A 12,682-nucleotide genomic window follows, 5' to 3' on the forward strand; every position below is an offset into this window, starting at 1 on the left:
CTTGGCTGTATAGCAGTTCTTCTGCCTCTTTCCAGGCAGTTTTCAGTGAGAACTGTTCAGTGAACATACAAGTAGATGCATTTTTGATGTGTTGTAGGGGTGAGTTTTACATTCTCTTACTATGCCATCTTGATCTACATGTTATCAAATTAGAGTTCAATTCAGAAATTTTTATGTCCCACCTTCACTCTAAGTTCACCATCTATGATGTTTAATGTGTAAATTTCATTGGGTAAAGAGGTGCCCAGATAGATAGTAAAACAGTACTTCTGGTGTGGTTGCAGGGGAATTTCTAGAAGAAATTAACATTTGAATCTGTAGACTGAATAAATAATATTGCCCTCACCAATGTGAGTGGGCATCAACCAATGTGTTGAGATCCTGAATAGAACAGAAAGATGAAGGAAAGGCAAATTTGCTCTCTTCTTGAGCTGAGAAATCCATCTTCTTCTGCCTTCAAATACTGGTGCTCTTGAGTCTTAAGCATTTGGACTTGGACTGAGACTTATACCATTAACTTCTCTAGTTATTAGACTCTCAAGTTTTGATTGGAACTGCACTACTAGCTTTCCTAGCCTTTTACCCTGCAGACTACAATTCATGGGAATTCCCAGTCTCCATAATCATGTGAGCCAACCCTCATTCTATCTATCTATCTATCTATCTATCTATCTATCTATCTATCTATCTATCTATATATCTATCTATATATCTATCTATCTCCTATTGATTCTCTTTCTCCAGAGAACCCTGACTAATAATACACTGTCTTATTGTTAAAGCATGAACTTTAATAGTTGTTTTATTATAATTTTGAGAATAATAAATTCTGTTAAACTTTTTCTGAGTGAAAAGTCTGTATTTTGCCATCACACTTGAATAATAGTATGATTGTTTAGTTGGGTACTGCATTTTATATTGGAAGTTATTTTCCCTCAGCACTTTGAACATATTCCATTATTATCTGGAACATATTACTGTCAATGAAAAGTCTGTTGTCAACATAATAGTAATATCTTTTTAACAGCTTTTTGGATTATTTATTCATCACTGAAGCTGTTAAATCATGATATGTCTAGATGTGAATGAATTATTTATTTTTTTTTTATACTTCTGGGTACACAGATTCTTCTATTCAGCTACAAACTCATGACTTTTTTATTAGCTATTCTTTTCAATCACTTGTTTTGGTACTTAAAGTTTTTGGAAACTTTTCATCTAGTCTCCTCTTCTCTTAATTTCTCTTTTGTACTTTTCAATATTTTGTTTCCCTCACAGGATTCTGGACAAGTCCTCTATGATAGTCCATTAGTGTTTCTGAATGCATTAATCCATTCTTTGATTATCTATAGTCTACTGTTTATCTCTTCAATTGCATTTTTAATTTTAATGATCAAATTAATTTTTCTAAGTTGGTCATTTTTCTTATATTCTTGTTGCAAACTTTTGTTTCTTAGTACCTTCCTCTCATTTAAATGGAAGTGTTGTGTCTTCATTTCATTTTTTGAACACCCCAAATACACAAATAGTTGTTTGATAATTTTATCTGAGGTAACATTTTTATTATAACCATTAATTTTAATTAGCTTTATTCCTAAATATGAGATTCCCCCCCCTCAAAAAAAACCTCTGGAATTTAGTTTTAAGACTCAGTATGAATGGGAGTGTATTGTTTAATTTTTCTCCATTTCCCTCTATGCTCATTCCTACCCATCTAGCAGTTTTACATTGGCCACTTACTTGAGGCTTTAATAGAGGCCCAGATATTTTATTGGAAGTTTGGACTTACTGACTTGAGTGAATTGGAGATGCTGTAAATGTGGTCATAGAGTTAGCAGGTGGCTAGCTCAGTACCTGTTCTTGAGGTTGTATTTCTTCCCTAGATCTGCAGTTTTTCATGTTTCTTATCTCTGGAAATCATTTCACTCTAGAGGGGAACCCCCAATCTAGTACAAGTTTCAATTAAGGAGTCAAGTTTCAGTTCCCTGCTTTGAAGCATGCATTTTTAGTTCTTTTTGCCCCATAGAAAATCAATTCCCAGTCACCACAGCTTTATTTAGACTCAGGTACCAACAAGCCAGTTTCACCAATTGTTGTCTCCATTTTTAATTTCTATTTCATTGCTGGTCCACAGTAACCTTTCTCCTGTTTTTGAGTTCAGTCTTAAACATGCAGCATCAGTAAGGCTAGGGCTGTAAACACGTATTTGTGGATTACCCCTACATGGTTTGTGTAAGATAAACCACTTAGGGATATGTTCTAAAATGAGAAAGGCAAACAAGAACAGAGCCCTGGGGCAACACCAGGGCTTTATAACTTCTTAGAAGAAGACTTCCATGAAAGAAATTGAGAGAAAGCAGTCAAGAGCACAAGGTAAAAATCCAAGAGAGTAAGAAGAGTGGTTAAGATAGAAGAGTAGAGAGACCCTGAGCTCACCTCCTCTCATAAGCACACCAAAATGACAACTAACTATAGAACAACTATTGATGACAAAGACTGGATCCTAACAGAAAAGATGTTTCACAATGAAAGACATAAAGAAGAAAACAGAAGGAGATAAGCAGGAGGGTGTGAACTCCTAAGATAATCAAATCCCATACTGCCCGGGTAGGTGACCCACAAACTGAAGAATAATTATACTGCAGAAGCTCACCTACAAGAGTGAGAGTTTGGCGCCTCCATCAGGGTCCACAGCCTGGGGGTCCAGCACTGGGAAGACAAGTCCCCAGAGCATTTGTTTTTGAAGGCCAGCAAGGCTTAATTGCAGGAACCCCACAGGACTGGGGGAAGTAGGGACTTTAGTCTTGAAGGTGAACACATTTTTCCAAAGTTGAGAAATGTAACTAACCTACCACATACATAAAAATACAAATAGCAACTTAGACACAATGAGGTGGCAGAGGAATATGTTCCAAATGAAGGAGCAAGATAAAACCCCATCAGAAGAACAGAATAAATAGGCAATCTACCCAAGATGGGCAATATACCTGAGAAAGAGTTCAGAGAAAGAGTTCAGAGTAGAGATGATCAAAGAACTTAGGAAGAGAATGGGTACACAGAGTAAGAAGTTAGAAGTTTTTAACAGAGAGTTTAAAATATAAAGAACAACCAAATAGAGATGAAGAATACAATAACTGAAATGGAAACTACAGTAGAAAGAACCACTAGTAGAATAAATGAGGCACAAGAATGGATCAGTGAGCTGGAAGACAGTGTAGTGGAAATCACTACTGCAGAACAGAAACAAAGAAAAAAGAATGAAAAGAAATGTTTAAGAGACCTTTGGGACAACATCAAGCACATTAATATTTGTATAATAGGGATTGCAGAAGGAAAAGAGAGAGAGAAAGGACTCAAGAAAATATTTGAAAAGATAATAGGTGAAAACCTCCCTACCCTTAGAAAGGAAACAGTCAGTCAAGTCCAGGAAGCACAGCATCTCTTACAGGATTAACCCAAAGAGGAATACATCAAGACACGTTATAATCAAAATGACCAAAAAAAAAAAAAAAAAAAAAAAGAGAGAGAGAGAGAGAGAAAATATTAAAAGCAGTAAGGGAAGAGCAACAAATAATATATTAGGGAACTTCCATAAGGCTATCAGTTGATTTTTCAGCACAAACTCTGCAGGCCAAAAGGGAATGGCATGATATATTTAAAGTGATGAAAGGGAACCAAGAATACAACCAAGAACACTCTTCCCAGCAAGGCTGTTATTCCGAATTGACAGAGAAATCAAAAGATTTATAAATAAGCAAAGCTAAAAGAATTCAGCACCACCAAACTAGTTTTACAACAAATATTAAAGGAACTTTTCCCAGTGAAAAAAATTAAGCCAAAATGAGATACAAGAATATTATGAAATTAAAAAGGTCACCAGTAAAGGCAAACATGCAGTAAAGGTAGGAAATCATTCACTCACAAAGCTATTAGGGAGGTTAAAAGCCAAAAGTAGTAAGTTTTTCTGTATCCACAGTCAGCAGTTGATGGATACACAGAACATTTAGATATAAAATATGATATTGAAAACAGTAGTCATGAGGGGAGTGGAGTACAAATTCAGTGTATTCAAATTGCATTTGAAATTCAGAGATCAGTAACTTAAAACAATCATATATGTATGTATGGGCTGCTATACAAAAGCCTCATGGTAACAAAAAAAATCTAAAATCTATAATAGATATATAAAAAAAAGGAAAAGTAATTGAAATATAACAGAAATGATAGTTATCAACCACAAGAGAAGAGATCTAGAAAAACAAAAGAAGAAAGAAAGGGGAGAAGAGATTTAGAAAAACAAATACAAAACAATTAACAAAATGGCGATAAGAAGACATATATTGATAATTATCTTAACTGTAAATGGACTAAATGCTCCAACCAAAAGGCACAGACTGGCTGAATGAATACAAAAACAAGATCCATATATATGCTGCCTACAAGAAACTCAGTTCAGATCTAGAGACACATATAAGACTGAAAGTGAGGGAGTGGAAAAAGGTATCCCATGCAAATGGAAATCAAAAGAAAGTAGAAGCAGCAATACTTATACCAGAAAAAGTACACTTTAAAACAAAGACTGTTCAAAGAGACAAAGAAGGATACAACATAATGATCAAGGGATCAATCCAAGAGGAAGGTATAGTAATTGTAAATATGTATGCATCCAACACAGGAGCACCTCTATATATGAGGCAATACTATCAGATATAAAAGGAGATATTGACAGTAACACAATAATAGTAGGGGACTTTAGCACTCCATGTAGGTGAATGGACAGATCATCCAGACAAAAAATCAAAAAGGGAACACAGGCCTTAAATAACACATTAGGTCAAATGGAATTAATTGATATTTACTGAGCATTCCACACCAAAGCAGCAGAATACACATTTGTTTCAAGTGCACATGGAACATTCTCCAAGACAGATCACATACTGGGCTACAAAACAAACCTCTATAAATTTAAGATAATTGAAAGACATTAAGTATCTTTTCCAAACAAAATGCTTTGAGACTAGAAATCAAGTACAAGATAAAAAGTGCAAAAATCACAAACACGTGCAGGCTAAACAATATGCTACTAAATAACCAATGGATAACTGAAGAAATAAAAGAGAAAATTTAAAAAAAATACCTAGGACAGTGAAAATGAAAACACAGTGATCCAAAAATCTATGGGACACAGCAAAAGTAGTTCTAAGAGGGCACTTACAGCAATACAAGATTTCCTCACTGAACAAGAAAAAAATCTCAAATAAACAACCTAACTTTACACCTAAAGGAACTAGAGAAAGAAAAACTAATAAAACCCAAAGTTTGTAGAAGGAAAAAAATAACAAATGTGAAAGAGACAATAACTGAAATAGAGACTAAAACAATTTTAAAAAATCAATGAAACTAAAAGCTGGTTCTTTGAAAAGATAAACAGAATTGATAAACCTTTAGCCAGACTCATCAAGAAAAAGAGGAGACGGCCCAAATCAATAAAATCAGAAATGAAAAAGAAGTTACAACCAATACCACAGAAATACAAAAGATCATAAGAGACTACTAAAAGCAACCATGCAGCAATAAAATGGACAACTTGGGAAGAAATGGACAAATTCTTAAAAAGGTATGATCTCCCAAGACTGAAACACGAAGAAATAGAAAATATGAACAGGCCAACTGCCAGTACTGAAATCGAATTAGTAATTTTAAAACTCCCAACAAACAAAAGTCTAGGACCAAATGGCTTCACAGGTAAATTCTATCAAACATTTAAGGAAGAGTTAATGCCTATCCTTCTGAAACTATTCCAAAAATTACAGAGGAAGGAACACTTCCAAACTCATTCAATGAGGCAACCATCACCCTTATACCAAAACCAGACAAAGATACAACACACAAAAAAGGAGAAAACTATAGGTCAATATCAGTAATGGACATAGATGCAATAATCCTTAACAAAATACTAGAGAACCAAATCCAACACTACATTAAAAGGGTCATGCACCACAATCCATTGTGATTTATCACAGGGATGCAAGGATTTTTCAATATCTGCAAATCAATTAGTGTGATGCACCACATATATGAACTTAAGAATAAAAACCAAATGATCACGTCAACAGATGCAGAAAAAGCTTTTGATAAAATTCAAAATCCAACATCTAAAAACTCTCCAGAAAGTGAGCATAGAGGGAACATACCTCAACATAATAAAGGCCATATATGACAAACAGCTAACATTATACTCAATGGGGAAAAGCTGAAAGCATTTTCTCTAAGATCAGGAGTAAGACAAAGATGTCCACTTTAGCCATTTTTATTCAGCATATTTTTGGAAGTCTTAGCCCCAGCAATTAGAGAAGAAGAAGAAATAAAAGGAATCCAAGTTGGAGAAAAGTAAAACTGTCACTATTTGCAGATAACATGAAAACTATACATAGAAAACCCTAAAGATGCTACCAGAAAACTACTAGAGCTCATCAATAAATCAGTACAGTTGCAGGATAGGAAATTAGTTCACAGAAATCTGTTGCATTTCTGTACTTTAACAATTAAATATCAGAAAGAGAAATCTTCAATAAGTAGTATAGGGAAAACTGGACAGTCACTTGTAAAAGAATAAGATTAGAATATTTTCTAGCATATATACATATGCAAAAATAAACTCAAATTGGATTAAAGATCTACATGTAAGACTGGATACCCTAAGAATCCTAGAGGAAAACATAGGCAGAAGGCTCTGACATAAATTGCAGCAGTGGTTTTTGGATCTAACTCCCGGAGTCATGGAAACAAAAGCAAAAATAAACAAATGAGACCTAATTAAACATAAAAGCCTTTGCACAGCAAAGGAAATCATAAACAAAACAAAAAGACAACCTACAGAATGGGAGAAAATATTTACAAACAATTCAACTGATGGGATAAATTTCCTAAATACACAAACAGCTCATACAGCTCAATATAAAAAAAAAAAAAAACCCAATCAGAAAATGAGCAGAAGACCTAAACAGACATTTCTCCAATGAAAATATACAGATGGCCAATAGGCACATGAAAAGATACTCAACAGTGTTAATTACTAGAGAAATGCAAATCAAAACTACAATGTGTCACCTCACACCAAGCAGAATAGCCATCATTCAAAAGTCCACAAATCATAAATGCTGGAGAGGGTGTGGAGAAAAATAAACCCTCCTACACTGTTGGCACATGTAAATTGACTCAAAGACAGAAAACAAATTTATGGTTACCAAAGGAGGAGGGAGGGATAAACTGGGAATTTGGGTTTAATAGATACACACTACTATATACAAAATAGGTAAAGAAAGACTTACTGTTTAGCACAGGGAACTATATTCAATATCTTGTAGTAACCTATAATGAAAAAAATATGAAAACAAATGTATGTATATGTATGACTGAACTATTATGCTGTACACCAGAAATTGACACAACATTGGACATTGACTTTACTTCAATTAAAAATGACCTTACCCCCTCAAAATGTAAATGTTTTCAGCTCAAAAGTCATCAAGAAATACAAATTAGTGTTACCATTGTTTACCTTTCAAGTTGATAAAGATTTCTTCCAGTTATGATATTCAATGAGACAGATTGTTGAAGAAACTGAGGAAGTTTGGGAAATTGATGAGAAAGCTCTAAGGAAAATAGAAATAGAACCTCCAAAAAGGAACAAAGTAAGCAAATAAGAGTTCAAGTAAAGGGAAAAAATCCAACTATTTCTATTTTTTTCCTGTTTTCATGTCAACAAGAGCCCATATACCTTCAAAATAACTAATGTAACATCATTGTGAGAAAAAAAACCTACTTATCGAGGAGCTGACAAAAAGTAAGGGCCCTCTCTAAGATGCTTGAGGTCTGTCAAGGTCGGCCACTTGCCATCATGGCAAATACAAGCAATTTTTCTTCCTTGTGAAATTTGCCTTAATCAATTGCCAGCCAATCTGGAGACAGAGCTTGCTGCCATGGCCTCCCTGCTATGTCTGCCACCAGTTTTTGTGTCTGCTTACACATTTGTGTTTAGCATAATCAAGCCTCTATTCTGTACTCCATATTCTGCTGCTTTCTAGGGAAGATGAAGAAAATATTGCATAGATTCACTACAATAGGCTTCTGAGCGGCGACTTTATTTCCCTTCAGTTTCATCTTTGCAGTGATCATTTATCAAAATGTTGCAGTTACACTATGATCCTTTGCACACTTTTCTTCCAAATGGATACAACTAGCTCTCCCTAATTTGTCTGTCTTTGTTTTCTCTCTTAAGAGCTGAAAATATTCAAAGAGCAGAAGTGTTCACATTCTCCTCTATTTTGAGAATGTTTAGAGTGCGACAAAGTAACAACTTCTTCTAGAATCTTGTTACTGAGTCCAAACTTGTTCTGCTCACTGCATGACAGGCCAGTAAATCAGACATGAGGTGACGGGGCAAGAAATGATGACTTTATTAGGAAAGCCAGCACACTGAGAGGATGGCTGACTAATGTCTTGGAGAACCACCCTACTCCAATCAGAATACAGGCTCCTTCTATACAAAAAACCAGGGGAGGGAGTGTGGTTGGTTGTTGCAAACTTCTTGCTGTAGGAATTCTTTGTTCTTGTAGCTGTCCATGTGGGTCAGGCCATGGTGGTCCTATAAACCTCCAACAAAACAAAGATTATTTTCTATTCTGCAACTTGTCATCTTTATGTAAGTGCAGAAGTGCTAACATCCTTAAAGATCTGAGCCTTGAGAAAAGGCTCTTCCATATATTTCAGGCTAAAGGCAACATTGTTTTGCAAAAGGTGCAGAGCTGGCAAGACTGAGCCTAGAAAACAGGGCACAGTGGTTAAAACTAAAGGGACAGATCCAGTATGGAGTCAGGTTTGTTCTCCTTGATTACAATCTCACATGAGGCTGTCTGCAGGGAAGCAATAATTTTAGGTGTTTTCTTTTTCTTAGCCTGAATGTTAAGTCAGCACACAGCAGATATGATTATTCAGCCAACATTCTTTTACCACAGATTTACTGAGCATCAGCAATCTGTCCATAGTAGTTCTGAATCCTCAAAATATAACATTCATGAGATAAAGTCTCAGACCTCAAGAGCTTCTAATGGTAGAAAACATAAAATAAATTTTAAAACCATTAAGCTTGAGTATTTCAGAAAATAGAAGCACTGTAATGAAAATATAACAAAGGAGGAGAGAAAGAAGTTGTTTAGATGTTCTTGTTGAGAAAGCTTCTCTGAGGAACTAGCTTAATAGGAGACTTCAATGCTGGGAAGGTGCCAGCCTTAACAATTTCAGGACTCTCTAGGCCAGAAATGAGATTGAGCTGGCATGGCTGAGGGACTAAAATACATAAGGAGAGAGTAGAGAAGATGTGATCACAAGGTGGGCAGAAGTCAAGTCTGAGGCCACAGTGAAGAGTCTGGCCTTTATTCTGATTATAATAAACTATTGGGGATTGAGAAGGGGGTGGTACAATGATATTCCTGGAAATGTGAGGAAAGATGTTACCCTGAATCACCTCCAACTCCAGTCCTCGACATGGATCTCTCATGATGGCGAGAATAAAATTCACCTGAGGGCAATAATTCAGGGCCCAAGATAAGCCCACCTACCCTGAAAGATGTCTCCCAGGAATCCACATAATATTTCAAATTTCAGTAATAGAAACTGATCCATTCCACTTTCAGAAATCCTTATTATGATGCAAACACTAAAATATCAAAATGAACTATTAAAATTGGCACATTGGTGTGGATTAACTTGGCAGTTTGCATCACCTGAAGGAATAGGTAAATTTGAGAGTAAGGGAGATGATATGGAAGGTGAAACTCCTTCAGAACGGTAGCCTATTACCAAAATATCCCAGTGGAGAGCTCAGGCAATAGAAGTATTTGTACTAAGGCAAGGAAACACCAGGTGCAAGAGAAGATGGGCCAGGTGACAAATAGAAATACACTGAGGACAAACCTGAAATGCATTAATAACTGGTCTCCCATGGTAAAGTCAGTACCATGCCTTCAGTACAAACTAATCAGTACTAACCAGTCATGTAGCTTTTACTGGTATCCCTTATTGGCAATAGCCCAGAAATTAGATTTAGAGGAAAACAGCTACTTTTATCTGATCTGTCTGATAGAGACAGGAGAAATAAATCAGGAAATTGTCACTTTCCTACCACTTATAACTTCTAATATGCTATTTAGCCAACAGCTAACTGCTAACATCAAAACTGTGGAAACAGAAATTTCAACATGTTTAGAGATATTGTCCCTGTATCCAATTCCAACCTCAGGGACCCAAGCCAAGATTCCCTATTTAGATGTGGGTATTTAAATATACCCTGCTGAAGAGTTCAACAGTACTAAAATCACACTGACTTAAAAAAAAAAAATCTAAAGACTGTTTCTAGGATGCCTAAAATAAATTCTCATATTTGTTCAGGTAGTCCTCTAGATATCCCTGAATATAAGTGACATTTTCCTCTGAACTTTCAAACAAAAGAAATTGGAAAACTTAAACATTTTTAGTTTTAATTGGAAAACTATCCCTAATTTGGCTTCAAGATGGCAAATTAGAAGGACACAGAGATCCTCCACTCCCACAAATACATCAAAAATACATCTACATGTAGAAGAAGTCTCCCAGAATGCCTACTGGATACTGGCATAGATTTTGTACAAGTGGAACTACAAGGAAAATTATCATTTGAGTTGAGCCCCAAGCGTCTGTGGTGGACTTTCTCCACTGGTGCCTTTGTGGGTTTGACACCCCTGGGACATCCAGGTGGAGTACTGGTGCACAGCAGGGGCAACGTTGGCATTCACAGCAGGTTTGCATACGCAGAGGTGAGGCTGGGGCCTGGGTTGACACTGTGGCCCTCAGTGAATCTGGGTGTGTGGCTACATGCACACTATGGTGGGTCCTGGTGCCTGATGCCAGCAGATCTGCACTGGTGGCTTTGTGGGCATGGAGCCTAGGGGATACCAAGGTGGGTGCCAGCATTCCCATGGCAGAGGGGAGACAAGGGCAGTGTCAGAAAGTGTACTTTGTAAGTTTGCACAGTAATTGACAGGTAAAACCAGAGAGCACTTCCTGGTTGATATCTCCTGCAGAGAAAGCAACAGCAGCTGCTCTCCCAGAGGAAGCACTCCAGTCCTGCCTACCACACATTGAAGCTCAGAATGGACCTGTTCCAACAACAGGGGAACAGATGTAGCCCCTGATAAGGCTGTGATGACCACTCAATGTCTAGTGCAGGCTCTGGGCACCACAACAACACAAATCACAGTCCCAGTCAAGGGGGTAACAGCCAGCACACATGGCAGAAAGACATGGAAGCCATCCATAACAAAAACAGCACTCATGACAAAAATATTAGAAGTACACTGTCCCCAAAGAGACACTCCCACATAATAATAGCTCTTCAAACCACAGTAGGTGACTGTTACTCCTAAATTCACAGAGTCAGAGAAATATCAGTAAGATGAAGAAGGTGAGGAGCCACTTCTAAGCAAAACAAAAGAGAAGTCCCTTGAAAGAGCAAACAGTGAAGTAGGCCTCAACAGTTTACCAGAAACTGAGTTCAGAAAGGCGATGATGAAAGCACTGAAGGGAATAAGAAAGGCTATTGATAGAAATGCGGAAACTATAAAAAGGAAATAGAAACTATAAAGAGCCAATTCAAATCAGAAAACTCAGTTACCAAGATACAAGCCAAGTTAAAGGCAGTCAATAGCAGACTAAATAGTGCAGAAGAATGAATAAGTGATTTAGAAGGTAGAATAATGAAAATCACCTAATCAGAACACCAGACAGAAAAAAACAAATTTTTAAAAATGAAAGCAATATAAGAGACCTATGGGAGGATATAAAGCACAGCAATCTATGCATAGTAGGGGTTCCAGAAGGAAAAGACAGGGAAAGGGGATCAGAAATGTATTTGAAGAAATTGACTGAAAACTTCCCAAACCTAAAGAAGGAAACAGGTATTGACATATAGGAAGCACAGAGGGTCCCAAACCAGATGAACACAAACAGACTTACAGCAAGCTATATTAAAATTATGATGGCCAAAGTTGAAGACAAAGAAAAGATTCTAAAGGCAGCAAGGGAAAAATGAAGAGTTAGTTTCAAGGGAACTCCTGTAAGGCTATCTGGTGGTTTTGCTGCAGAAATGTTGCTGGCCAGAAGGGAGTAGCAAGATATATTCCTGCAACCTAAGATCCTCTACCCAGCCAGACTATCATTTAGAATAGAAGGAGAAATAAAGAATTTCAGACAAGCAAAAGCTAAAAGAATACAGCAGAATTTTTTTTTCTATTTCTGTTATCTTTTACTCTGTGGATGTTGCATGATTATGAATAATAATGATGAAGTCTTATTTGGTTATATTTACATCATTTATATTTTGAAATGGTGATGCTGACTTATTCAGTGATGATAAAATAGTTGATTGAAAGCAAATATGTAAGAGTGCTTGATTTGCATATTATCTGAATGTCATCAATGTTATTTCAATTCCCTCTCCAAAGATCCTCTCTCACTGGCAGAAAAGAGCTTGAGAAAAGTTCCTGCTGAGTAGCACTTCTGACTAAGAAGCCAATAACATTTACAAATAATCAGATGATTTGAATCTTGTGAAGAAAAGATTTTATTTATGCAAGACTATATTTAA

Source organism: Camelus ferus, chromosome 29, assembly GCF_009834535.1.
Source record: "Camelus ferus isolate YT-003-E chromosome 29, BCGSAC_Cfer_1.0, whole genome shotgun sequence".
Classification (NCBI taxonomy): Eukaryota; Metazoa; Chordata; class Mammalia; order Artiodactyla; family Camelidae; genus Camelus; species Camelus ferus.